Source organism: Pteropus medius, unplaced genomic scaffold (assembly GCF_902729225.1).
Source record: "Pteropus medius unplaced genomic scaffold, Ma_sr-lr_union100, whole genome shotgun sequence".
NCBI classification, from domain to species: Eukaryota; Metazoa; Chordata; class Mammalia; order Chiroptera; family Pteropodidae; genus Pteropus; species Pteropus medius.
Genome location: NW_024342473.1, coordinates 11,655,887 through 11,681,915, shown reverse-complemented (window position 1 = coordinate 11,681,915; position 26,029 = coordinate 11,655,887). Strand labels below are relative to the sequence as shown.

General features: G+C 42.4%; 2 long non-coding RNA genes across 2 annotated transcripts in view; both read left to right on the top strand.

Moving 5' to 3' along the window:
- The window catches only part of LOC120604486 (uncharacterized), a 119,014-nt gene that overhangs the window by 78,269 nt on the left and 14,716 nt on the right, over nucleotides 1–26,029 (top strand). The gene's annotated exons all lie outside the window — the stretch shown is intronic.
- LOC120604487 (uncharacterized) lies at nucleotides 12,601–13,645 on the top strand. Its single transcript, XR_005653360.1, has 2 exons — nucleotides 12,601–12,834; nucleotides 13,075–13,645. It is a non-coding gene; the product is annotated as an uncharacterized LOC120604487 (long non-coding RNA).

The window sequence follows — 26,029 nt, the reverse complement described above, 5'->3', positions numbered from 1 at the left end:
GAAAGAAATTGCCTGGATGTAGTTGAAGGCAGGATCAGCTATAGGATCTGCAGGGCCCAGTGCAAAGTACAAGTACGGGGTCTCTTGTTCAAAAATTAAGAATTTCAAGACAGCAACAGCAGAGCATTAAACCAAATGCTGCATTCTTCTAAGTCCTCGTTGGGGGTCATATAAATAAGTACAGCCCTACTACAGGAGAGGAGGTGTTTCTTTTCCTGTGCAAGGCTGATCTCTTCACTGGTGTTTCAGAATCTCATCTTCTCCCACCTGCTCAGAGATCTTATTATCTATTGTCATTTCTTGACATTCACCTACTTGCTCTTCACCCAAGTTTTCCCAATAGCATTCAATAAACATACAAGACTTCCTTTCTGAAAAGAAAAATTAGAAAACCAAAATTCCTCCCTCAAGCCCTCGCCTCATCTTCTCCAGCTATCCTCCCACTTCCCCGTCTCAGCCAGGCTTCTGGAAAGGGCTTTCTAGACATGCCAGCCCTGTGTCCTTATTTCTTATTTCTTCACCTTGTTTGTCTCTCCATCCTTACGGGTCTTGCCAAGGTCACCATCGATCTAAATCCATTTGCTGGGACCTCTTGGCAGCATTCTACACTGGTGACTACTCTCTCCTTCCTGTAACACTTCCCTTGTTAACCAAGTCCTCCTGGTTTTCTTCCCATATCTCTTTTAGTTCCTTGGCCAGCTGTCTTCCTTCACCTGTAAGTGGGAGTTCCTCACTTACCTGGTTTAGACTGTGTCCACCCTCACCCTTTCTCCTTAGGCAAGCCCATCCATGCCTTTAGTTATCATCCACACATTGATGACTCATGAGTTCACAGCTCTAATCCAAACTCTGCTGAATTTCAGACCCATAGTCCAACTGCCTATCTGTCATCTCTTTCCTATCTCAAAGACACCTTGAACTTATGAAGAAAACCACCCCAATCCTGATCTTCTTCCATTGTTCCCTATATCTGTGAATGGCGCAACTATTCATCCTGTTCCTTACACCAGACATCTAGCAGTTGTCCTGCATATTTCCTCTCCCTCCTCTTCTCCCACACATCTTAAATCCACTGCCAAGACTTGGTCAATTTTACCTCCTCCATATTTCCTAAATAGGTCCACTTACCTTCATTTCTATCCTGACTCTTGTCATCTAAGCAATCATCTTTGATCTTGACCACTGCAACAGCTGTCCATTGGTATCCCTCGAACTCCTTTCAAACTCCCCCTCCCCACTACATACTGCAGCCAGAGTGAGTGTTTCAAAGCACACACCCAGCTTTGCTCTCAAAATGAAGAGATACCCTTTTTGTGGCCCATAGTCCCTGCCTGGTCTTGCTCCAGGCTCCCCCAGCTTTTTAAGCTCCAGTTTTTGTAGTCTTCCTATCTCTGCCAAAAGGCATTTGTACATGCTGTTCCCTCTGTCTAGAATGCTGTTCTTTCCTCCTCTTTGGTCTAATTTTTTTTTAGTCCCCAACTCAATCACTTTTTCCTTAGGAAATTCTTTATTAACCACCAGGCCAAGTTCCACCATGACGTTCTTTTATTGTTCCATGTCTCTTTCTCCTTAGGAATGCTTAGCATAGTTACAATTTTATCCATCTGTGTGATGACCTGATTGAGTCTGTCTCCTCAACTAGACAGTAAGGCCTATGAATGTAGACTGTATGTTCTTCCTCGCCATTGTAAGCCCAACACTTAATCAGCGTCTGGAAAGAACAAAGTGCTCAATAAATATTTGGTGAATGAATGCATGGAAATCCATTTAACTATATTTTGAGAGCTATAGAAATGTTCATATATTTTAATCCAATAATTCCACTCCAAGGAATTTATCCCAGGGAAGCAATCCAAAAGAAAGAAAATGTTTTATACATGAAGGTATTAACTAAAATATTTTTCTAATTAAAAAAACTTTTTTTTTAAATCTATAGATGTGCAGCAATAGGGGAAATATTAAAGAGTGGTAGATCCACAAAGAACATGGTCATTAAAAACAATTGTGAAGACTAAGTAGCAATACAGAAAATGACTAACCATATTACAATTGTTTTTCAAAGCTGAATACAAAATTGGAATTTTACAACTAAGTAAAAATGTTTTATGCATGCAGACAAGTACCAGATGGGAACAAGGAAAAAGAAATGAGTTGATTTGTCTAAAAAAAGTGGATCATGATTGAATTTTCCATTGCATTTTGATTTTTCAGAGTAGTTATATTGTTTTTACTCAAATAATACTTTAATGTAATCTGTGATTTTCATCTAGCAATTATAGGTTGAATAAAATAGCCATCCATGTTAAGCTAAGGATCCATCAAAACACAGCTACTTATATTTGACTCACTGAACAGTGAATTCACAAATGCCTAATAAATGATGTTATTTAAGAATGACCTTATTAACCATTGTTGAAATAGATTCCACGATGACTATACCTTATGTTCATAACGAACATTCATGTACATGTCTTTGTGTGGCCATATGCTTCTGTTTCCCTTTGGCAAATACCTAGGAGTAGAAAAACTACACTATATGATAGAAATGTGTTTACTTTTTGCTTTTACTTCACTGTGAATCAGTTTTATTTTGAATTTTATTTGTTAATAATTATGTATATTTGAGGAATACAACATGATGATTTGATACACTTGCATATAGTTACACGATTACTGCAATCAAACTAGTTAACATATCATCACCTTCTCATAGTTACTATTTTTTGTGTGTGTGGTGAGAACACCAAAATCTACTTTTTAAGCAAATTTCCAATATTCAAACTAAAGTCATCATGCTCTGAATTAGGCTTATCTCTAGGCTTATTCATCCTGTTCAACTATAACTTTGTACCCTTTGACCAACACTTCCCCACTCCCCCTATCTCCTCACTTCCCCCACCTCCCTGTCCCTAATAACCACCCTTCTCTCTGCTTCTATGTGTTAGATATTTTTACATTTCAGAGATAATTGAGATCATGCAATATTTGTCTTTCTGTGCCTGGCTTATTTCACTTAGCATAACGTCCTCCAGTTTTATCCATGTTGTTGCAAATGACAAGATTTCTCCTTTTTATGGCTAAATAATATTCCATTGTCTTATATCACATCTTTATCCATTCATCCATCAACAGACACTTAGGTTGATTCCATATTTTGGCTATCGTGAATAATGCTACATTGAACATGAAAGTGCAGAGCCTTCTTCCACATACTGATTTCATTTCTTTTGGATATATACCCAGAACTGAGAGTGCTGGATCATATGAAAATTCTATTAATTTTTTGAGGAATATCCATAGTATTTCCATAATGATTGTACCAATTTACAATCCCATTAACAGTGTACAAGGATTCCCTTTTTTCTACATCCTTGCTAATGTAATCTCTATCAAATCACCATGAGATATCACCTCACGCCTATTAAGTAGCCATCTTAATAGGTGTGAGGTGATATCTCATGGTGATTTTGATTTGCATTTCCCTGATGATTAGTGATATTGAGCATATTTTCATATATCTGTGGGCCATTTGTATGTCTTCTTTTGGGAAATGTCTATTCAGATCCTTTGCCCATTTTTAAACTGGGTTATTTATTTTCTTGCTATTGAGTTCTTTGAGTTCCTTGTATATTTTGGATAGTGACCTCTTATCAGATGTATGGTTTGCAAATATTTTTTTCCCATTCTGTTAGTTATTTCTTTATTGATGTTTCCTTTGCTATGCCAAAACTCTCTAGTTTGATGCAGTCTTACTTGTCCATTTTTACTTTTGTTGCCTCATATTCAAAAAATCATTGCCCAGCCCAATGTCAAGAAGCCTTTTCCCTATGTTTTCTAATAGTAGTTTTACAGTTTCAGGCCTTACATTTAAGTCTTTGATCCATTTTAAGTTCACTTTTGCATATGGAGTAAGTTAAGGCTTCAACTTCATTCTTCCACACATGGATAATTAACTAGTTTCTCAACACTACTTAATGAAGACACTGTCCTTTCCCTATTGTGTCTCTTGGCCCTTTTGTCAAAGATCAATTGACCATAAATACAAGGATTTACTTCCGGATTTTCTATTCTGTTTCATTGGTCTGTAGGTCTATTTTTATGCCAGTACCATGCTGTTTTGATTACTATAGCTTTCTATTATATTTTGAAATCAAGTAGTGGTCTATTTTGAAATTATCTTCAGTTTTTTTGCCCAGCATTGCTTGGTCTTTTCTATTCATGGTCTTTTGTGGTTTCATATTAATTTTAGGATTATTTAGGATTATTTTCCTATTTCTGTAAAAAATGTGATTGAGATTTTGATAGAGATTACATTGAATTCATAGATTGCTTTGGGTAGTATGCACATTTTAATGATATTAAATCTTCTAATCCATATACATGGAATATATTTCCATTTATTTTTGTCTTCAATTTCTTTCATCAGTGTTTTATAATTTTCAGTATCTAGATCTTTCACCTCGGTTAAATTTATTTCTAAATATATATATTTTTTTGATGCTATTATAAATGGGATTGTTTCTTTAATTTCTTTTTTTGAGTTGTTTGTTGTTAGTGTGTAGAAACAACTTATTTTTGTATGTTGATTTTGTACCTGTAACTACTGAATTCATTTATAAGTTCTAACTGTTTTTTGATGGAATCTATAGAGTTTTCCATATATAAGACCATGTTATCTGCAGAGATAATTTTACTTTGTTCTTTCAAATTTGGATGCCTTTTATTTCTTTTTCTTGCCTACCTATTCTGGCTAGGACATGCAGTATTATGTCAAATAAAAATAGTGAGAGTGGTCACCCTTGTCTTGTTTCTGTTCTTAGAAGTAAAGCTTTTAGTGTTTCACCTTTAAGTATGGTGTTAGTCATGGGCTTGTCATATATGGACTTTATTATGTTGAGGTACATTCCTTCCATACCTGATTTGTTGGAAGTTTTTATTGTGAAAGGATACTGAATTTTGTCAAATGCTTTTGTTTTGCATATATTGAAATAATCATATAATTTTTATCTTTCATTCTGTTAATGTGTTTTCACATGTATTGAATTCAGTTTTCTAATATTTTGTTGAGGATTTTTACATCTATTTTCATCATATTTACATCTATTTTTTCCTTGTAGTGCCTTTGTCTGATTTTGGTATGAGAGTAATGCTGACCTCATAAAATGAGTTTTGAAGTGTTCCCTCCTCTTTGATTTTTTGGAATTTTTTTTTTTTTTTTTTTTAATGTTTGGCACCATTCACCAGTGCAGCCATTGGGTCCTGAGTTTTTCATTGTTGTGTGGAACAGGTAAGAATTTCCAGGGACTACTAAGAAAGTAGAATTTGTAGCTAAGAACATGGCCTCAGATTTAAATCCCATTTCTGCCACTTGCTGGCTATGTGACCTTGAGTAGGATGCTTTGTCCCTCAGTTTCCTCAGCAGTAAGATGGAGATCATAAGACATACTTTATGAAGTTGTTGTGAGGTTTAAATGGCTTAATACATGTAAGCACTTAGAACAATGCCCGATATGTAGATTGTGATAAATTAGTGGGAGTTGTTGTTATTATTTGGGAAGGTGAAGTGAAAAAGCCTACATTTCTTATAATAGAGCTAGATGTGGCCTAAACTATAATTTGGGCAACAAAAGGAACTGCGGCCTTAATTGTTGTCACAAGCTATTGAGGCTATGCAAGCTATCTTGACATAATGGTAACCCAGGGACAAATGTGAGACTAGGTCCTGGAGCTGTTAATTTGCAAGTGGCAAACAAGTGACAGACTAAGAGCTGAGAAGTGAAAAGGAGCAATTGCTATAGCCTGGGAACCCTTAGAATCAGATAATCAGAGCTAGAAGAGGTTTTTACAAGCTTGTCCAATGTCATGAATTTTGTCAGAGGAAGAAGCTTGGAGGGGAAGCAACACAGCTAATAGTGGCAGATCCAGACTTAGCACTAAGGAACCCATAGTCTCCTGGTACCTGCAGCACAAAAATGGGCATCAGCACCCCATGCCCTCTCTGTTCCAGTCCAGGCAAGGCCTGGTCAAAAATGGCTGGTGCTCACTAACAGAGAAGGGCTGTTATATAATAATAATAAATGTTAATATAATTTTTTATACTTTTAGATAGTACTTACTATGTGCTAGTTACAATTGTATTAGGTTAACCCATTTTTGACTAAGAAAAATGACAATTTTATATAGGTCAACCTAATACATTATTTAATCATGACAAAAAACTATGAAATATATACAATTATTATCCTCATTTTACAAATGAGACTGAGGAACAGAGAGTTTAAATGACTTACCCAGAGACACACAACTGGTATGTGATGGAACCAGTTTACAATCCAGGAGGTCTCACTCCAGAGCCCATGCATGTAAACTTCTTCTCTAGACACTGGCATAGCCTTGCCCACAGTTCTAGGGTACTGGTGCTGGCACCTGTACCCCATGCTGACCCCCAGCATTAGAGAACCAGCTTTCCTCAGGAAATCAGAGCAGCCCAAAACCTTCTGGGGCCTTATCAGAAAGAACGTATGCTGGACCAGCCCTGTGATCTTATGCTGGTGGGGCCTCCAGACAATGGAACAACTGGTGAGCACCAGGCATCACGGCAGAGACAATGTGCTTCTCCAAACACCAGCCACCAGAATAACAAACACTGCTGACTTCCACAGCACTGAAGTCTAAATATTGAAGTGGAGCATCCGTGCCTCACCACGTGTGGTGATATTTCAGTGGAAAAAAGTCAGCAGTTGCTATTGTCTAGATTTCCCAGAGGGAAGATCTGAGGCTGTTTCTCTAGTCCTACAAGACTTCTGCCGCCTCTTGTGAGCCCCTAGCCTTAAAGAGAGCTTGTTTGATGTAAGCCGGACTGGGGAACCCGAACATCCCACTGTGATCTTTACTCATCTATAGCAAAACAAGAAAATAAGGACAATGTGGAAAGTTTTTCCTAAAGCTAAATGTTTCCATTTAAAGAACACTATTTATGATGCACAGCTTCCTTTCCAAGGCTCCTGTGCTCTGTGTTAGATCCATCCTCATCTCTGTACTTACCAGCTTCCTCTTCTACTGCATACTCTGCATTGCACAAGGCCCTAATAGTGGCTTCTGCAGCCACAACTCTGCTTCACGACTTTTCAGTCTCAATTTCCATGGCTAACTGCTTCATTCCTTCAATATTTCTGTGCCCACATTCTCTCAGGAGAATATGATTGACTTAATATGCCTCTTTTATGCCAAACTTTGTCATGTGTTGCTGGCTAGCCAATCAGCCAGCCGCCTTTGGGCCAAGTGGCCACCACTGTTTCAATCAGCTGACATGGCCCAATACACAATTGCCCTTTGAGCAGTTGGAAATAGTGGGGCCAGTTCCCCTGGGAAGGTACTTAAAAGGCAGGTGCTATGATTGACATTGCTGGCACAAAAATCCAGTTTGGAGGTTTCGCAGCAATATTGGATTTGCATTTCTCAGTCTAGGAAGGTGTCAAGAGTTGTGGCTCACAAAGGTCCACCTGAGATATATATACAAGTCAGGCTCTGAGGGAAGTAGCCAACAGGTGGACTCACACCAGATAGGCAGGATTCAGCCCAAGAGGGTAGTTCTTGAGGCAGAGAGGAAGACACGGATTTACTCATATTTCAAAAGAAAATCTGTAAGCCTCGGTAAAAAACTGGATATAAGGAATGAACAAGAACAGGTTTGGGAGACGAAATAAATGGCCAGTTCTGTTCTGATGTGTTGAGACATGAGACATCCTACTCAATTTACCAACAGGAAGTTGGGTGTTCAAGTGGGAAGTTTAGGAAAGAAACGAAACTTTTCTTAGGAAAGAATTCTTCCTCTGGGCTGGAAGGACAGATGTGAGAATCTTCAGCATGTTGGTGGTTGAAACCATAGAGTGGATGATTTCACCCTGGGAGAAGTGGAGTGTACAATTGACACTTGACAAATACGTGTTGGATGAATAAGTGAATGAATGAGAAAACGAGTGAATGACCTGGCCAAGTCCTGGTGATTGCTCGTGTCTCACTCCTTCCCAAGTGACAAAGCCACTCATTGAGGCCCTGCACTATGAAAAAGCATAATGGCTAATGGAAAGAATACGGGCTTTGAAGGCAACACAGAATTCAACTGCAGGATCTGAAACTTACTAGTCCTTTGGGCTTTATTTTTAACCTCTTTCAACCTTAATTTCCTCATCTTAAAATGAGTGTAATGGTATTTAACCTCATCAGGCTGTGGTAAAGATTAAACAAGATAGCAAGAATAGAGCTTCAAGCACAGGGTTTGGTATGTAGAGTAGGCATTCAACAGAAATTATAGACTCCTGCCTCTTCCCAAAGCAAGCTTTCAGATACTGGAGAGCATTTTAGGTTAACAGCGTAACAGAGATTCTGAAGATGTCATACCTTTAGCCAATGGCTTCTCAAAAGAACCCACTGATTGTGTAAATAATCTCATTGGGAGCTAATGTCAGGAGTCAAAATGCAAGGCCTGGACCAAACAGCCCCCTCTTGCTTCTCACCCCAACATCCCACGTGGACCCTCTGTGATAGGCCATGCCCATTTATCATTCATGTGGTCTCACTCTCCAGTGGCTGCCTCCCTCTTGCAGGCCTCAAAGATCAGCCCACACCAAGCCTCATTTCCCTGGGGACCCTTCCTCCCACTGCCTGCAGCTGTTCAGGCATTTACTGCACTCATGAGGAGAGTGCCCGGTTTCCCAGTCATCGCGAGCTTCCTGTGAGCCGAGAGTGCCCATTCCAAATCACATACCCATATTACATAAAAAGAAAATACGCAGGAAAGCCTGTCGCCTTCATTTAAACATCAGACATTCAATACGTGGACATTAGTTTACTTTAAGTCATAAGATTTCTTCAAAGGTTATAGAACCCTTCTGGGAGAAATAAAAGAGGATGAAAATAAATGGAGAGCCCACCTACTCTGGGCTAGATTAGAAATAGCGAAGGCAATGATTTTCCTGGAGTTTCTATTAAGGCTCCCAAGTAATACTTTATAAGAGTTTGATAAACGAATTACGTGGTTAAAAAGACTAAGCTTCTTTTGAAAGGGTGTGATATTAAGTTTAACCTACTAGATTTCATAACATATTACAGAACAAGAATTAGCCAAACCATATGGTAACAATGGAAAAAAAATGATCAGTGGAAGAGACTAAACAATCCCAAATTAATTCAATATAGAGTAAAACTAGAAATAATTCAACAATGAGGAAAGTAATTACTATATAATAAATGTTTGAAGTGAATTATAACTAATAAAGAGAAGAGTTATATCATTTTCTACGATAAATTGCAGATGAGATTTTGTGCATACCTGAAAAACCATAAGAAAGACAAAGTACAATTCCACATTTATCACATTGGAAAAGAATCTTTCACCAGGGACAAAAAAGATTAGATTTTCAAATTAAAGAATAGAAACCTTTTGTTGAATAAAATATAGGACAACCGCGAGAGGAAAATAACAGCCTGGAAAACATAAGCCACAAATACATCTAAAATATATTAATTTTTCTTTCTCATAAAAAGCCAAAATTGGTGCCCAGATTCCACTCAGTAAACAGCAAAAGAGATGAACAGACAGTTTACACAGGAAGTACAGATGGTAAATCAAAACATCAAAAGGTACATAACTCCATCAGAAATGAGAGAAATGCAAACAAACCAGCTCTGAGGTATCAGCACACACTTATCCAGCTAGTCAAAATAAAAGAAAATGGCAAAACCCTGTACTGTAGAACAGGCAGCATGGTATAGAGAAATTCAGAGCAGGGACTTGGGAGCCAGCCTACTGTATTAAATATTGGCTCCACCAGGGGCCACTTCTGAGACTTTCAACAAGTGACAATCACTCTGTGACAATCCGTAGTTAATTCATCTGTCAAATGAGATTTAAATGAGTTGATATATATAAATTGCTTGGAACATTGCCTAGCACATAGTAAGTGCTATGTAAGTGTTAGCTATTATTTTTTTTGGGTGGGGGTATGATATCACTCTCATTTTCTCTAAATTGTGATGGAAAGGGCATGGGCTTTGGAGCCAGAAGGTCATGTGTTTAACAGATTTTTTATCAAATGGCACGCCCAGGTACAAATCCAAGTTCCGTTAATTATTAGTGATATCACCTTGTGAAAATCGCTTAGCAATACCGAATCTCAGTTTCTTCTGTCTGTAAAATGGAATAACAAAATCGGCTTAGTCTAGGTTGAAGTATAATGAGCTACTGCACAATATAGGTCCTAGGGTAGGGCCTGGCATTAGAAGTCCTAACACACCTTTGATTCCTCACTCCTCCTCCTAGAACTTCAACCCAGGCCATATCATGGTCATGGAATTTGCTGTCAGCTACCTGCCAGCTCCACCAGATTAAGATCTTCAGGGGCCCCAAGTCCTGAAGTGCATGATGCCACCCATATTTTTGGTAGCAGGGAGCAAGAGCTCTTGGGGACTGAAAGCCTGGCACAGAAGGGGCACTCAGTAAATACTGGTGGAATAAAAGAACAAATGGATATATGAACTGTTTCTGATTGGTGGAATTTCAGCTGCCTTGGAAGGCTCTCGATGGGGAGACAAAGTGACCAGAACTCAGATCATACTAGGTAGATCCAGGGCTGATATCCAAAGTATTTCACAGGCAGAACAGCACAAGTACTAACCATGGGCCTGGAGACCCCTGCTGGGCTAAGCCTCACCTCTTTGCTTGTGGTAATGGGAGGCCCAGGGTCCCCAAGAGAGGGGCTAGGGAGAGAGGGGTGCCTGGGGGCTTCCGACAGCTGCTCTTCCCCAACAGATATGAAAGTACTTCCGCATTACGACAACCAGCAGGGCTGTATCACACACAAACACAATGACTAAATCAAGTTAGGAGTTAGGAGGTTGCATGGGAATCGAGACTTCTATCGCTTCACTTCCCTAGGCCCCACCTTCCCATCTATAAAACAAAGAAGTCAGACTTACCGATCTTTCAGATCTACCCCAGCTCTGACTGCCTGTGACTTTAATATAATAACAATATGTAAAAGGCAGTGGTTTAGTAGAAAAAACATGCTCTGACACTGGAAGACCCAGTTCAAATTTCAGCTGTTCGTTAGTGTGTGACTTGAGTCCATATCTGTTAATTTATTTGAACCTCTACATGTTAAATTAATTCAACAAATATTTACCAAGCCCTTTTTATGTGCCAGGTCTCAGGGACATACTGGTGAGCAAGACCTGGTTCTCGTCCTTATGAAACTCACTGTCTATTTAAGACTCCTGGATGTAAGTGACAGAACAGCTGGCCTAAACAAAATGTGTTATTAAGATGTAGGCAAGTCTAGGGACTCCAGGGTGGAATGAAGCCAGACCGGGACATCCCCCTCTCTCTCTCTTCCCATCTCCCTCCCTCCCTTCTCCCCTCTGCCTCTCCCTCCCGCTCTCTCCTTCTAGAACTGATTCCTGTGAGCCTCAGTTGATGACATTGCAATTCCAAATTCTCAAAAAAGAGAATCTGATTGGCTCAGCTTTGGCCATGTGTCCACTTCTAATTCAATCATCTATGACCATGGAGTGGAGCCCTAAGGACAAATAAAGCGTCAAGGACTCCCTCATGTGGATGGAGGAGGGATCCAGACCCCAAGGAAAGAGGGAGATTGTGGATCCTGGTATCTACTCCACAGCCTCATAGAGTAGTTGTGAAGATTAAGAGACTCCATGGAAAGTGGCTGGTCCAGAGCCTGATGACTATAGATGGAACACTGTGCCGCCTTGCTGTGTACTTGACCGTGAGGGAACACTGTCATTAATGATAATGTTTTTCACGTTTCCAGCTGCTTTTTGTCCATATTCTCAGTTACTTCCTCCCTTTGCCTTGATCATGGGTCCTACCTTGCTGAGTTGACTAAAGTAAGTTAGCTGAGTACACATGGTACCCAGGCTGGCTAGCACTCACAGCTCAACACCCAGCCTACACACTTGGCAGGTGCCTGATATGCTGAATGGGTGAATGAATGAGTGAGTGAATAAGTGAATATTCTCTCACTTAGCCCTCAGTGTTTCACTGGGGGCAGAATAGATGGCTGGAGAAGAGGGGTGTTTATGGAATTTGTCTTTCTAGATCTTTGTTGTTGGAGGACCTTTCTTTCTCCCTTTGCTTAGTATCCAAAGGACCAAGAACCCAGCTTCTCTTAAGGATTTGACGGAGAAATGAAAAACAGGGTTCAAGTCCTCCCATCCTGAGTGTAATTTACTGAATATCATTGAGCCACTGACTTTCCCTCTGTGGGCCTCAGCTTCCCCACTGGCAAATGGGTATGGACATGAACAAGAGAGGACTGGCTGAGGTCAGATGTGGGATAGGGCTCTGACAAGGGCCAGCCACAGCCCTTCTCCAACCATCTGCGGGGTAATCTCGAAGCTGCGGAGCAGGCCCCAAAGACCTTGAGGCAAAGAGCACCAGAGGCCTTCCGCCCAGCTGCTCCATGCCCTCGGGAGCCCCTCTGCCGCAGGCCTACGACTGATGACTTCACCGGCTGTGTGGTTGAAATCCGAGCCCTCTAGCTGGGGGCTGAGCAGGAAGTTTTTTCCTGTGATGAGAGCTTTTGTTCTGTAAGCCTTGATCGCTAGGCAGAGGAATTTCCAGCGGACTAACGTCAGCCCTGACTTGCGCCAAGCCCCTTAACCTGCAGTGGGGTCAAAAGGTGTAGGGTTTCAGGCACCAGAGAGGCAGTCCCTTCCTTCCTCTTCTTCCCACACTAACCCACAGCACCTGGAATCAACTCTCCGTCCATCCACTCAGGAGAAGAAAAGCCCTGGGAAAGCTCATTCACCCTGCAAGTAGGTAGAAAGATGGGTGGAAAGTGGATTCTAATTCTGGTCTAGCCCCTTACTGTTAGCTGAGTGCCTTGGGCTAGGCACTTGACCTCTGTGGGACTCAATTTCCTCATCTATAAAGTAGGACTAATAGTGCCTCAGACCTCCTGGTAGGGGGTATTAAATGTAAAGCATTAAAAACTGCCTGATACCTAGTAGATGCTTGATAAATATGAGCAACAATTTTTGTTGTTATTTCTCCAGTGAAGAAGGAATGAGCTGCCATGTGTGAGGCACCCAGCAAAGAGTCCAGCTCAAAAACAGAAGCTCCCTTTGCTAAGAGATTATCACGCTTTTCTGCTGCAGGAATCCAACTGCTTTTCTTCCAGGAACACAAGCCTCCACAAAGATGACTGTATTAGTTTCCTAGAGGCTTAAAACAGAAGAAAATGTATTGTTTCACAGCTCTGGAGGCTAGAAGTCTACGATCAAAGTATCAGCAGAGTTGGTTTCTACTGATGGCTGTGAGGGAAGAAACTGTTCCGAATCATTCTCAGCTTGCAGATGGCTTTTTCCCCCCGTGTCTCTGCACATCATCTTCCTTCTATGTGTATCTCTGTGTCCTATTCTCTTCTTATCAGTCATTTGGATTAGGGCCCACCTCGAAGGCTTCATTGTAACTGAGGTACTGGGGATTGGGACGTTAACATATGAATTTTGGGGCAACACAATTTTGCCCATAATAATGACCTCAGGGGAAAAGGCAATGCTTACCTGAAAGTGTATTTCAAATCTTTAACACCAAAATAAAAAAGGTCATTTGGAGAGAAAAGTCCTTGAAGCTTTTCAAACTTTCCCTGGAACACAGCCGTTAATTCTAACAATTGCGTCGAGTCTTAAAAGTATCAGAATCTAGTTATGGAGCCCCCAAAATTAAGTTACATATTTTCCACTATAATTCTCCTGCTCCCCATATCTAATTTCACCTGCCAGAATTAAAGGTGAAATCCGAGATCCCCCAATAAAGCTCTGTCATTCTCAATTCCCTTGGCAATAGAAGGAGCACTGGATATGGAATCTTCGGACCTAGATTTTAGTTTATGCATTTGCTGTTTGACCTTGGGTGTCTCCTCTCTGAGCCTCAGTCCCCTCAGTTGTAAAATGTGTGCGTGTGTATGTGCGTGTGTGCGCGTGCATACAGATGTGGGGAGCTGGAGGCAGACAGGTCAGACTCCGTTGCTCTAACTGGAGCACCATCAGACAAAGCTGGCACATCTTCCTTGAGTGTTAGTTTCACATGAAGGTAAGCAATTTAGAATATAATTTTAAAACTCCAAAACATACAAGTACATCACAGAGTGGAATGTAAAACTGCTTGAATTTTTAAACTAAAACATGAGGCTTCAGAGAAACACTGGACTTGTAGTGGCTGTTTCATACACCACTTTGCCCCCTAATCCCTGTGATACGAGCTCTTTCCCATGTGTCATTATGGCTTCTTTGTTGGAAAAATTTGAGATGATTTGGACTAGGTGTTAGCTAAGATATTCTAGTTCAGAGTCCATAGAGCTTTGCATCTGAACTCCCTCCAAGGCACTGAGAGCTCTGAGGTGTCTTTCATTCATCACCTGGTTTGAGCCATCTCTTCAATAGTGAATGGCCAACACTCAACAGCCAAGCCAGGGTGAGAGGTCTGTGCCAAATCAGAACCATTGCGGCTGGGAGAAGAAGTGCACAAATGGTGTGGCAGCGGAGGAAGTAGCATTAACCACTGGAGGAAGCAGTCTCTGGCAGCTTTGTGGGGAAATATCTCGGGGCTTCCCCCTATCTTCCAGTTCCTCTGAAGATCATCGAATGGCAGGAATTTGAAAGTGAGAGTCTGCATTTTCCTCAAGCTCTAGCCCTTTCTTCTCTCCTTCACAGAGAAGCTTCTCGAAGGTCTATACACAAGCCCTTCCCACTCCTCCACATGCCATACTCTAACTTCTGGACCTAGCTCCCATCCCAACTTGTTCTCCAGAAGGTCCTGAGCACCTCTTTGTTGCTAATGATAGTCAGCCCTCTTCTGTTCTTATCTCAGCAGCCATCCTGGCAGGATGCTTTGGCTTTGGGGTCACTGCCTACGATTGGCTTTCACCCTTCCTCTCCAGTTAGTTAGTTCTTCAGTCATTCTTTTGGCTTCCCCTTTCTCTGGCAGTTCCTCCTTCTGCACATCCTCCCTATGCCACCTCACTTGCTACCAGAGCTCAATCCTTTTCTTTACAATGATGGCCTCCAGCCTCTATCTCAGGCCCAGAGTTCCACCAGAGCTTCTGAACTGGCCACCTGGCTCTCCCCAGGACATCCCACAGGGCTTTTGAATCAGCAGGGCTCGAAGGGAGTCATTATCTTCTCTAGGACCCCATCTTCCCACCTGTGTCCCAAAGTGCTGAAACCAACTAGGGGGTCCCCATAGTACGTCCCATCCCTCCAGCCTCTCATTTTACCTATAGAGTAATTGCTTAGCTTTTGTCTCATCTCCATAACTAAAATATACTTTCCCTGAGGTCAGGGTTTGTGAATTGCACCTCTTGGCATCCCTCAAAGGGCCTGGCACAGGGGCACAGTGGGACGTCAGTAAATATATGTAACTTGATCCTTAAGGGAGGTTAGAGTCAGATTCTGGAGACCCCTTTATCCAACATTCTGAGAAGAATCACCAGTCGGGGATGGCAAGGGGTGATTCAGAGAACTGGGATTTTGTCCTTGTTCTATTGCTAATTATCTATGTGACTCTGAAAAAGCCACAAATTATGTGTCGCTCAGCCTGTTTGCAAACAGTAAAATGGAGGTTGGGGAATGGATTTCTTCACAGGGAGGGGAAGCCTGCAGGGGGCATAGGTGCCTCACAGGGTAGCAGATGGTAGGAGAAACATGCTGGAAGTAGGGGCAAATAGTCCTGCTCTGTCTTGGGCCAAACCAGCCACCAGACTACCTACCTCACCTACCTGCCTCAAAAGGCAGGAAAAAGGCAAGATCCCTGTGATAGATTTCACAGCGGAAAACTAGGAAAAAGCCTAAGACTTAGGACCAAAACACAGCAAAGAAATCTAGCCCCTCATCAATGCTCTCTCACTGCTCTAGACTTTGGTCACCTGCCCAAGGGAATGTCTTGTGTAGTCAGCCAGCCAGATAACCCATCTCCACCCCTGCCCTGTAATACATGAGTCAGAGTTGGCATTATCAAAACTGGCTTGCAAGCTGTAGTAGAAGGAATTTGTTTCCCTGGGTCCAGTTGATTCTAGATGACCTAATGAATGGGGTTTTCAAATCTGAAAGCCAAGGATCCTTGTGAGGATCCCCTTAGGAGACCTGGTATGAGCATCCACCTTGAGTCTCCCTCCTAGATGTAGCTAAAGTACCACACCCAGTGCCATCCAGCTCAGCTGATAGGCAGGGCTTAATAGTGAACAGCTCTGGCTATAGAGTAGTGGTTTGCAACAGAGAAGGAGATCTTAAGCAATATCTGAAGACACTTTTGATTGTCACATCTTGACTGGGGCTGGGGATGCCACTGATATCAAGTGGTTAGAGCCCAGTGATGCTGCTAAACTTCCTACAATGCATAGGACAGTCCCACAGCAAAGAATTATCTGTCCCAACATGTCTGTAGTGCCAAGGTTGAGAAACCTTACTATAAAGTCAGACTTCATAGTCTATCCTTACCTGGAGCAACTCACCCACCTTCCAACTGCTTCAGTTTCCCCAGCTTTAAAATGAGCATAGTATTTATATCTATCCATAGGGTTATAGTAAAGAATGAAGGACCTAACTTATAAAGCACTTGGAACCATGCTTGTTCCACGATAAAGCACTCAATGTATTATTATGACAGTTATTATTTGTGGGATGATGATATGGCCTTAACTGTGCCACTTTTCAGAGTAGCATAGGTGCCAGTCCATTCAGATATATAGTAACATTTGCATCTTGTCTTCACATAATCAATATGTCCCATGTCACTGTTGGGCTTGGTCTCTGACTGACACATGGTGTTCAGCTTGCTGATTCTCAGGTTACTGAGACCTACAGGGCAAGATGCTCAGGCCTTCTACCCGGATGGATTTAGTGGCTCATCTACCTGGACTTGCTTCCTCCTCAGCCTCTCCAGACCCGGTTTTCCCAAGCTACCAGGGCTCCCCCAATGCTGGCCAAGTCCCAGACTGCTTGGATGCAGCTTTTGCTGGACGACCAGGTCTGGGCTCCCTGCCCACTCTCTGGCTGGCCTCAGCTCACCCCAGTATTGCTGCTGGCACCTAAGAGGCCTCAGCTGGCTTTCTGTACAGCAGAGGCACTAGGAAACATGGGAGAGTGGTACATATCTATTTTTTTAGTTTTCAGGTATACCTGACCTGTACCTGAAATCTTCATAATACCCAGCAAAGATAGCAATGGTAGAAGGTTGTGTGGATGAGAAGAGAGATGATAGAAGCATTTTAAAAATTATAAATATATCCAGCTTACTTTATATATATATAAAGCATTGTGGTGAAGTGTATTGATCAAAATACACCTCTGTCACACACACACACTGTCACACACACACACACACACACCCCTGCAACATTCTTTATTCAATAAGGGTTGGTACGGGAGGCAGGGAGAAAAAAGGAAAATATTTAAAATATTTAAAAATCTAGAATTTGTATAAAAGGAAAACTAATGCTCTTGTGAGAGAATTAGCCGGACCTTTCCTTTTAAGGAAGAAGATCTGTCTTCAAAAGGAAGAGATTAAATTGCGCTATCACTTAGGGAACAATCATCTTTTAAAAGGATCCCAGAGGAACTTACTCTGGGGACTCTTGTGGTCGAGGAGTCAGCCGGCATTCTCCCAGCCGGCTGCAGCTCTGAAGTACTTGGCAGCCAAGTTTAAGGAGCAAGACAGAGTCCTACTCCAAACCTGCTCTTCTGTTTGACAGACAGATAGGAGGATGACTGGGCTTGCTACCTCTGCCAGTCATAAAAGACTGGCCTTGTTTCTTGCAAACCGATTACTCCTTTCTTTAGGAAATTGGGCATTTGAAGAAGCTTCTCTCACCCCATTTGATTCTGATGACAGGCGAACTGCCCATTTTCTCACTAGCAAGCCATTAGCATGATGTTCAAAATGCAGTCATCCACTACATCATACACTGATGCTCTGTTTTATCAAACTGGGGTTTTAGAATAGCTGTGAGAGGGAAGAGGCTGTAGCTTTTCCCTAAGATTGCAGCTTCAAAGACCCCAAGACCTTGGGTCAGGTTACTAGAACTAGGACTGGCTCTTTTGACTCTAGGATTATAGTACTAAAGACCTCTTTGTTCATTTGATACTTAATTCATTCAGGAAATATTTATTGAGCATCTACTATGTGCTCCTAGGCATATAGCAGAAAACAAAATGAAAAAAGTCCTGTGCTCATGGAGCTAATATTTTAGTGGAAGGAGGATGAGAGTGTGGGGAAGGAGTGATGCCATTTTGGGGAGTTCTTAGAAGGCCTCGCTGAGATGCTAATGTTTGAGCAAAGACCAGAGAGATGAGGGGGTGCTGTGTAGATACTTAGGGAAAGAGTGCTCTAGGCAAAGCAAATAGCCAGTTAGCCAGTGTAAAGGCCCTGAGGTCAGTGTGAGCCTGGTATGTTTGGAAAATCAGGGGTGGAACAGGGTAAGGGTGGGAGATCAGTTCAGAAGAGTAGTGAGGGGCGGGGCAGGTCATGCAGGGCCTCTTGGGCCTCTGGATTCTTCTTCCAGTGGAAGGGGAAGCCATTGGAGAGTGCAAATCAGAAGATCAGCACCACACCGTTAGCTCATTTCTCAGTTGTATTATTATGCCCACATTAAAGGCGAGGAAACTGAAGTTCAGAAAGATTGAGTTGCCCGCATTCACACAGCCTGAGCTGCCAGGATTCTAAACCCGACCCCTCTTCCTTCTAATCCAGCACTCTTTCCACTCTTAAGTGTAGTTTCCAAATAGGCTGACCTCTGCTTCTGCCTGCAAGGGCTGGGAAAGGGGCAGACAGGGTTGGCTCTTCTTAATTCTAGATTGCTGGGCACATGTTTGACTGCTTCATTTGAGATTATGTATGGAAAGTGCTTGAGAAATGATCAAGTATTGCACATATGGCAAGGGTTATGGGAGCTTATTGAGAAGGTTCCAACGAGTCCTCCTGAACCCAGGTCCCCAGTGCCTGATGAGCCTCCATCTGAGCTTTGGGTTGAGCATTGCTGGCAGCTGTTATTCATCTAAGAAGGTTCTAGTGCTAGCTGCTATTTCCATCTTTCCCACCCTGCACATGTGGGGCTGCTGGTTTCACCTACAGGTCCAACCTTGCCCAGGTTCATAGGCTCATCAGCCTGTATGAAGAAACACATATAGTTGCACATCAAGCCACCCCTTTCTTTTGGGCTGCCCAGCACTGTACCTGGCACAAAGAAAGTGCCACATACCTAATTAGTTGCCTTGAGCACTAGGGCTTGCCTTCCTGTGTGGCCCACAGCTGCTGGCCTCTGCGGCAGGGTTAGCCTTACTTATCCCGATCAAGGCCACTGGATCCTGCTATAGGTAGACAGTGGCCTCAACAGATCCTGGAAACAGGCCCATGTAAGGAGTGGGAAGGGCACAGCCATAGTTTGAGGTTGTTTCCCAGCAGGCTTACGGGATAAGGGGTGGTGGCAGAAGCCTGCCCAGTAGAGGGAAACCCTCATCTGCCATGAAGAGAGTTTCCACCTTTCTTTGTGGGTCAGCTGCTCGTAATATCATCACTAGAAGGGCTTTCTTCCCCCTATGGATTTCATAGAAGGTAGATGAATGTGCACTTACAGACACAGAGTGGCCAGAGTTTTAAAGGCCTTCAGTACCCCTAGCCCATCCCCTCAAAGAAAAAGAAAAAGACAGGGAGAAGCAAAATTAGAAGGAAAGAAAGAAAGACTGTAAAAGTTAAACAAAACCACCCACAAATAGCCTGGAAAAGAAAAAGACTGTACCATATCATGGCAATTGTGGACAGTTTGGCAGCTGAGCCAGAGATGACTCATTCCAGGCTCTGGTTGCATAATCCTCCCCAGCCCAGGCAGGAGAATGAAACTAGGAAACTAATGCAGTGACATTTAGTAGCAAAAAGGAAGCCCACATAACATTTGTGTGAGGCCATCCAAAAATAGCGGGCTCCTCCATGCTTGGGTTGGAAACTATGCATTTCACTTGAAATGCCTGAGTCGTGGCACATTTTTCTTGGACCACCCACGCCCTGATTCAGTTAACTTCAATTCAGCAAATATTTATTGCAGGCCTACTGTGTGCTAAGCTCTGTGCTAAGGATTTGGGAGTGAGAAATACAGGGATATAGGAGATATTATGAGGTTCCTTATCAGCTCTGAGCTTCAGTTTCCTTGTCTATGAAGTGGGGACAGCAACGCCCACCCCATTACATTGTGTAAGGGTTAAATGAGATAAGGTATGTTAGTCCCAGCATGCGGATTAGCATACAGTAGGACTTCACCATATGGCAGCTGCTCATGCACACTCTGAAAGATTATCAGCCTGTGTGTGTGTGTGTGTGTGTGTGTGTGTGTGTGTGGTACACGGGCGTGCGCGCACGCATGCATGTGTATGTACACTGCAGGACCAATTGTAAAGCCATCTGAGGACTCAATGAAAAGTGCTCTCAAATCTGGTCAGGGGGGTTGGGAGGTCCAGTAGGGAGGAAGAGGCCTTTGAAATGAGCTTTGACTCATTTCAACTGAGCTGAACTGCCAGTTTGAACAGTGGCAGGTATTTCTCCAGTGCTCACTGGGTGTCAGGCCTGGTGCCAGACCCTGAGGAAGCAAGGGCAAAGGAAGCAAACCCATCATCGATTAGTAATAATTGTAACAATAAAAATACAGATAATCATATAGGGAAACAGTTTGGCATAATTTGTGGGTGCTGGTTCTGAAAACAGATTCCCTGTGTATAAATCCCAGCTCTTTTGCTTCTAGCTGTATGGCTCGAGCAAGTTATTTAACCACTCTGTCTTAGTTTCTTTTCCTGTACGATGGGGGTACAAATAGCAACCTCCTTATAGGGTTGTTGTTATTAATCTAAATAATACTTGCAGAGCACTTAGTACCTGGAGGCCAATAAAGGTAAGGTACCATCATCTTCATCACCACTACCATCATCACCATCATCACCATCATCTTCATCACCATCTTTATCACCATCGCACATCACAGAAGAGAGGGAGGTGCAGGGTCCTCCAGGAGCAGAGAAGAACTTGGAGAGTTAGGGAATGCCAGAGAAAGGAAGTACGTTTTGAAGGACATGTAGGAGTTTACCAGGAGGATTCTGGAAGGAAGAAGTAGTCCAGGCAGAGGAATGATATGAGAAAAAAGCATGAATGTGCAGAAGATAAATGTTCAGGAAACAGGAAATGGCTTGGGCATAAAGCCAAGCTGAGAGGATGACCTGAATAGGGAGAGAGAGGGCAAACAGGGAGGGAGTGAAAATCTTTCCTTTCTCAGCATTTTCCAAGTGCTCTTCTGGCACATGTCAGGCACTCAGGAAGCTCTGGGCCTGGAAGTGAGCACCAGCTCTCTCACAGTCCTTTGCTTGCTCTTGGCTTCTTTCCAGGAGATGTCACGCACAGACTTACTGAGAATGCAGCCGTGGTTACTGTCACATTTTTGTTGAGAATACTATCCCTTGGGTTGCTCAGAGCTCTTTCAATAAGGAAACCTCAAGAGAAAGTCATCTTAGAATGCAGCCAGAAAAAAGTATTGATAAAATGATTTCCAACTTTTATTGGGAGTTCACAATGTGTCCGTCTCTGTTCTAAGTGCTTTACACGTATTAGCTTATTTAATTCTCACAACAACTGTATGAAGTAGGCGCTATTATTTGTCCTATTTTATAAATAGAGGAACCTAATCATAAAAAAGTGAACTAATTTGTCAAAACAACATAGCTAGTCAGCAGCAGGGCCAGGACTCATCCTGGAAGTCGGGCACCAGAACGTGTGCTTTTTATTCCTTTGTAACAAAGAAAACTCTTTTCCTTTTTATGTTTCTTTTTTTTTTTTTTTATCTTGGCTACTAAGAGCCTCAGCTAAATTTTGTGATAAAGTGTAGTATCTTCCTTTGCTCATATATTTTGGTATAATTGCTTTTTTCCTTTATGGCCCTCTATTCTCTAGATTTAAACAACCAATCCAGGCTGTCTTCTCACTGTGCTTCCTCTTTGTAATTTGTGTTCCAGTTATTCTTAACTCTTTACTTTGCCCAGTCTTGCTTTGTATTATCATCCCTTTGCTCATACCAGTCCTCCTACCTGGGATGACTTTCTTTTCTTTTTTAATTTTAACTTATGACATGGAAATTTTATAATTTAGTGAGCAGACAAAGTAAGTTACAAAACTACATGTATAGGAATACAATTAGCACCCATCTTTAGTAAATATATGTACGAAAACCACCCCAGAGAGTTATGCATTAAATAACATTATTTATTTCTGAATGGTGGAATAGCAAATAATTTTATTCATTTTTTCTTGATGATCCCTATTTCTGGGATCATCAGAAAATATATATTACTCTAGTGAATTGTTATTTTTAAGAAAATTATAAATTAAATTTTTGTTTTTAATTTAAAAATGTTTTAAATTAATTATTTCAGTAATTTTAAAGTATACAGTTCTGTGGCATTAAGTACATTCATATTGTTGTTCAACCATCTGGGATGACTTCTAATATTCTCGGCTTAGCCATGCACACTATCTTTCCAGAATTAGAGCAATTTTCTCCTTCCGTTTAAAGTTTTCCCATCTTGCCCCACTCTCATAGCGGAAATGATGGCTCCTCCCTCTCCACTTTCTCATTACAGAAGCCTCTGTGTTTCACTCATGTCATTCTGTGGTAGTGGTCAAGTGAGCAAGCTCTGGAGTCTTCATAACTTGTGTTTGACACCTGCTAGCTGTGTAATCTGGGGCAAGTCACTTTATCTGTGCCTCAGTTTCTTCACCTTTAAAAATAGAAAGTATTAGTCCCATTTCACAGATCAGGAAATCAAGGCTCATTAGGTTAAGAAGTTTGCCCAAAATCCCAAAGCTGGTAAGCAGTAGAGCACATTTAAAGCAAGTAGTCTGGCCCTAGAGTATATGTGTCTGAGTCTCTGTCTCCCTAAATAATAACACCATTTATTGATCATTTATTATGTGGCAGGCTCTAAGCTGGGTACTTGATGTGATAACCCAGAAAAGGTGAAGTCATTTGCCTAAGTCCCTCGCCAGAACCAGGGTTTGGTGACCATAAAGAATGCCTTCTTTTTCATCACACTGTGCAAAAATGATTGATTTCTAAAGTATATAACTAAAGGCTAAAAAGATGAGTACAAATTATACTTAGGACAGAAAATGGCAAGCCTTTAAGAGTTCAAAGAAGGGGGTTCAGTGAGGTCTCGAGAGTATCGAGAAACCTTCACAGAACAGGCGAGGCTGTCTTGAGCCCTGAAGACTGACAGGTGAGGGCCTGTCCTACCTTGAGCAAGTGGTGAGGCTAGGGGTTCCTTATAAGCCATCAGCTCCCTGTTAAGACTAGCAAGGCTGAAATGGAGTTTGGGCTGGGGTCTACTACCAAGGAGAAGAAGCTGAAGGCCAAGGCCCAACCAGAGGGCCCAACCAATGTTAAAAATGAGCTCTATCCAAGAGATGACAAATTAGAGCAAGGAGGACTCCAGGGTCTGGAGCCAGAGACACATCCAGTAGGCATTTGACCAGGCAGCCAGGTGTGGGACTAGGGGGAAATGGGGGAAGAAACCACAGGGGACTTTCATGGAGCATCCCTCCCATAGTCACAAAGCTCCTCTCCTAAAAGTCACAGCTCCTACCCATGTGGGTGCCACTCTGCCTAGCTTTATGATTCAGGTCACCAATGGGGTAAGATACTTATTCCAGGGAGCCAAAGGCTGAGAGGTGAGCAAGGGTGTCATGTGAAGAGACTGAAAGATGGACATAGAGGGAACGAAAGAGGCAGAGTCCAGAAAATGGATGGGAAGACGCTTTGCAAGCAGCTGTTTATAGGACTAGAGATCTTCCTGGGAAGTCAGTATCACCTCTTCCTAAGGCCAGTTCTCCAGGTCATGCTTGTCAAAGGTCTGATGGTTTTGTTCAGGTTCTGTGCTGGAAAGTAATGTCACTGCCCTTCTGAGGAAAGACTCAGACCCTTTGTAAACAAAGCCTTGCCTTTCCACTTGCTGTCCTCTCTCTCTTTTCTGGTGAGCACTCCCTGGGGTCCACATTATGATCATTCTACAACTGGCACTGCGATGTTGTTTTATTTTCCCAAAGGGAAGAGTGTTAATCATGAATAACAGCAACTGCTTCTACCAGTTTTTGAGCCTTGCTCTGTTTCCAGGACTGGTCTCAACTAATTCTCACAACAATCCCATGAAGTGAGTATGATTATTAACTCATTTTACAGATTGGAATCATGAGTCACACAGCTAAGAACTGCCTGAGCTGGGGTTTGAGCCCAGGCCTGCCTGATTCTGAATCTGTTGCTCCAAAGTCCTCTCTGGGGGCTAGGCAGGAGGTGGGGTGTGGCATTGTCTTTCCTGGTTTAATACTGAAACACCACCTGTTGTGATTTACCCCATTGTTCCCTTCGTATTTTAAGGTATGAACTTTACCAAACCTAGAGAGTAGAGAAGCCAAAAACAAAAAGAAAAACAAAAACCCCAAAACAAAACAAAACAAAAACACAATGCTATGTAGTGACAGGGTGCTATGGGGACTCTGAGAGGGTACCTGGTTCAGTCTGAGGGGACGCATGTAGAGGACGTGTCTTGAAAGATGGAACATCTAAGCTGAAACAAAGGATGAGTAAGAGCTGACCAAATAAAGAAAGCGGAAGGCATTTAGGTAGAGATAAGAGTCTGTGTAAAGTCTGGAGGTGTGGGATACTAGGCCTTTTCCAAGGACAGTCTAGCGATTTGGTTTGGTGAACCCCTAGGAGTGGTAGGAGATGCAGCTGGTAAAGGTAGCAGGGACTTATCCATCTTTCTAAGGAATTTTGACTTTATTGTGATGTAGCAATAGGGAACAACCAAAGAATTTTAAACAGGAGGAGGATGAAGTCAGACCCTATTTGAGTTGAGCACTGTTCTCCTTACATTCAAAAAAGCAGCCATGACATTGTGGATGGCACGTGGAACCCTGATGCTTAATTCTGAATGTGACCTTAGGTAAGTCACTTCCTCTTTTGGAACTCAGTTTTCTTAGCTGTAAAAACTGAAGAGGTTGAACAGATGGCTATTGAGATCCTTTCCAACTCTTACATTCTAAGAAAAAAAAAAAAAAAATGACCCATCCAAGGGGAGACGATGAGGTTACTAGGTCTCTTTCTGGTGCTCTGATTCCTCTAGAGTGCTAAGCAGAACCAAGAAGGCAATTAGTTAAATACAGGAGGTCTGACGTTCAGGAGAGAGGTCTGGTTGAGAGAAAAGTTTGGGAGCCCTTGGTATAGATGGTGTTTGAGGCCATGAGACTGAGTGAGATGACTTAAGGAGTGAGCGTTGTCACTTTATCCATCCTTTTGAAGTGGTAACAAGAGGACTGTCTTCATAGGATTGTTGTAGGGATGGAATGGATGGTGCAGGGTGGAAGACGTCGGATCTGTGGCCAGGTCTGATGGAAACATGTCAGGCAGGGAAACAGAAAGCCCCCAGCAGTCAGAAGCGAGAGAACTACCAGACTATAGCTGGAGTGAGGTGAACATGAGGCCTGGGTTTTGTCTTGATAGGGCTGAGACGTCCAGACATCCCTCTTGCTAGCTGCTGGCTCCATGGAGTACCCATCAGTAAAGATAGCCTGGATTAAAGGATCAGGGTGCAGAGGGCACCTGGGAATCTTATCTCTACAGAGAGGATGACCCCACCCTTTGAGGGTTAGGTTTTACCATTAATAATCTATGTGCAAGCTCCCCTTCACAAGATCTCCGCTACGACCTCCTGTCTCCCCAGACCTCCCTGTACCCATCTGTAATAGCTAAGAATCAGGTGCCAGGCACCTAAACCTGTCATGCTAAGCACCTAACATTCATCATCCCATTTCACCCCACAACAGCCCTGTGAGGAAGCCTCTGGTTACCCTACTTCAGAGAAAAGGGGTAAAGTGACAACACTCCATCCCTAGGTCATTTCATTAAGTCCCATGACTTTATATATCATC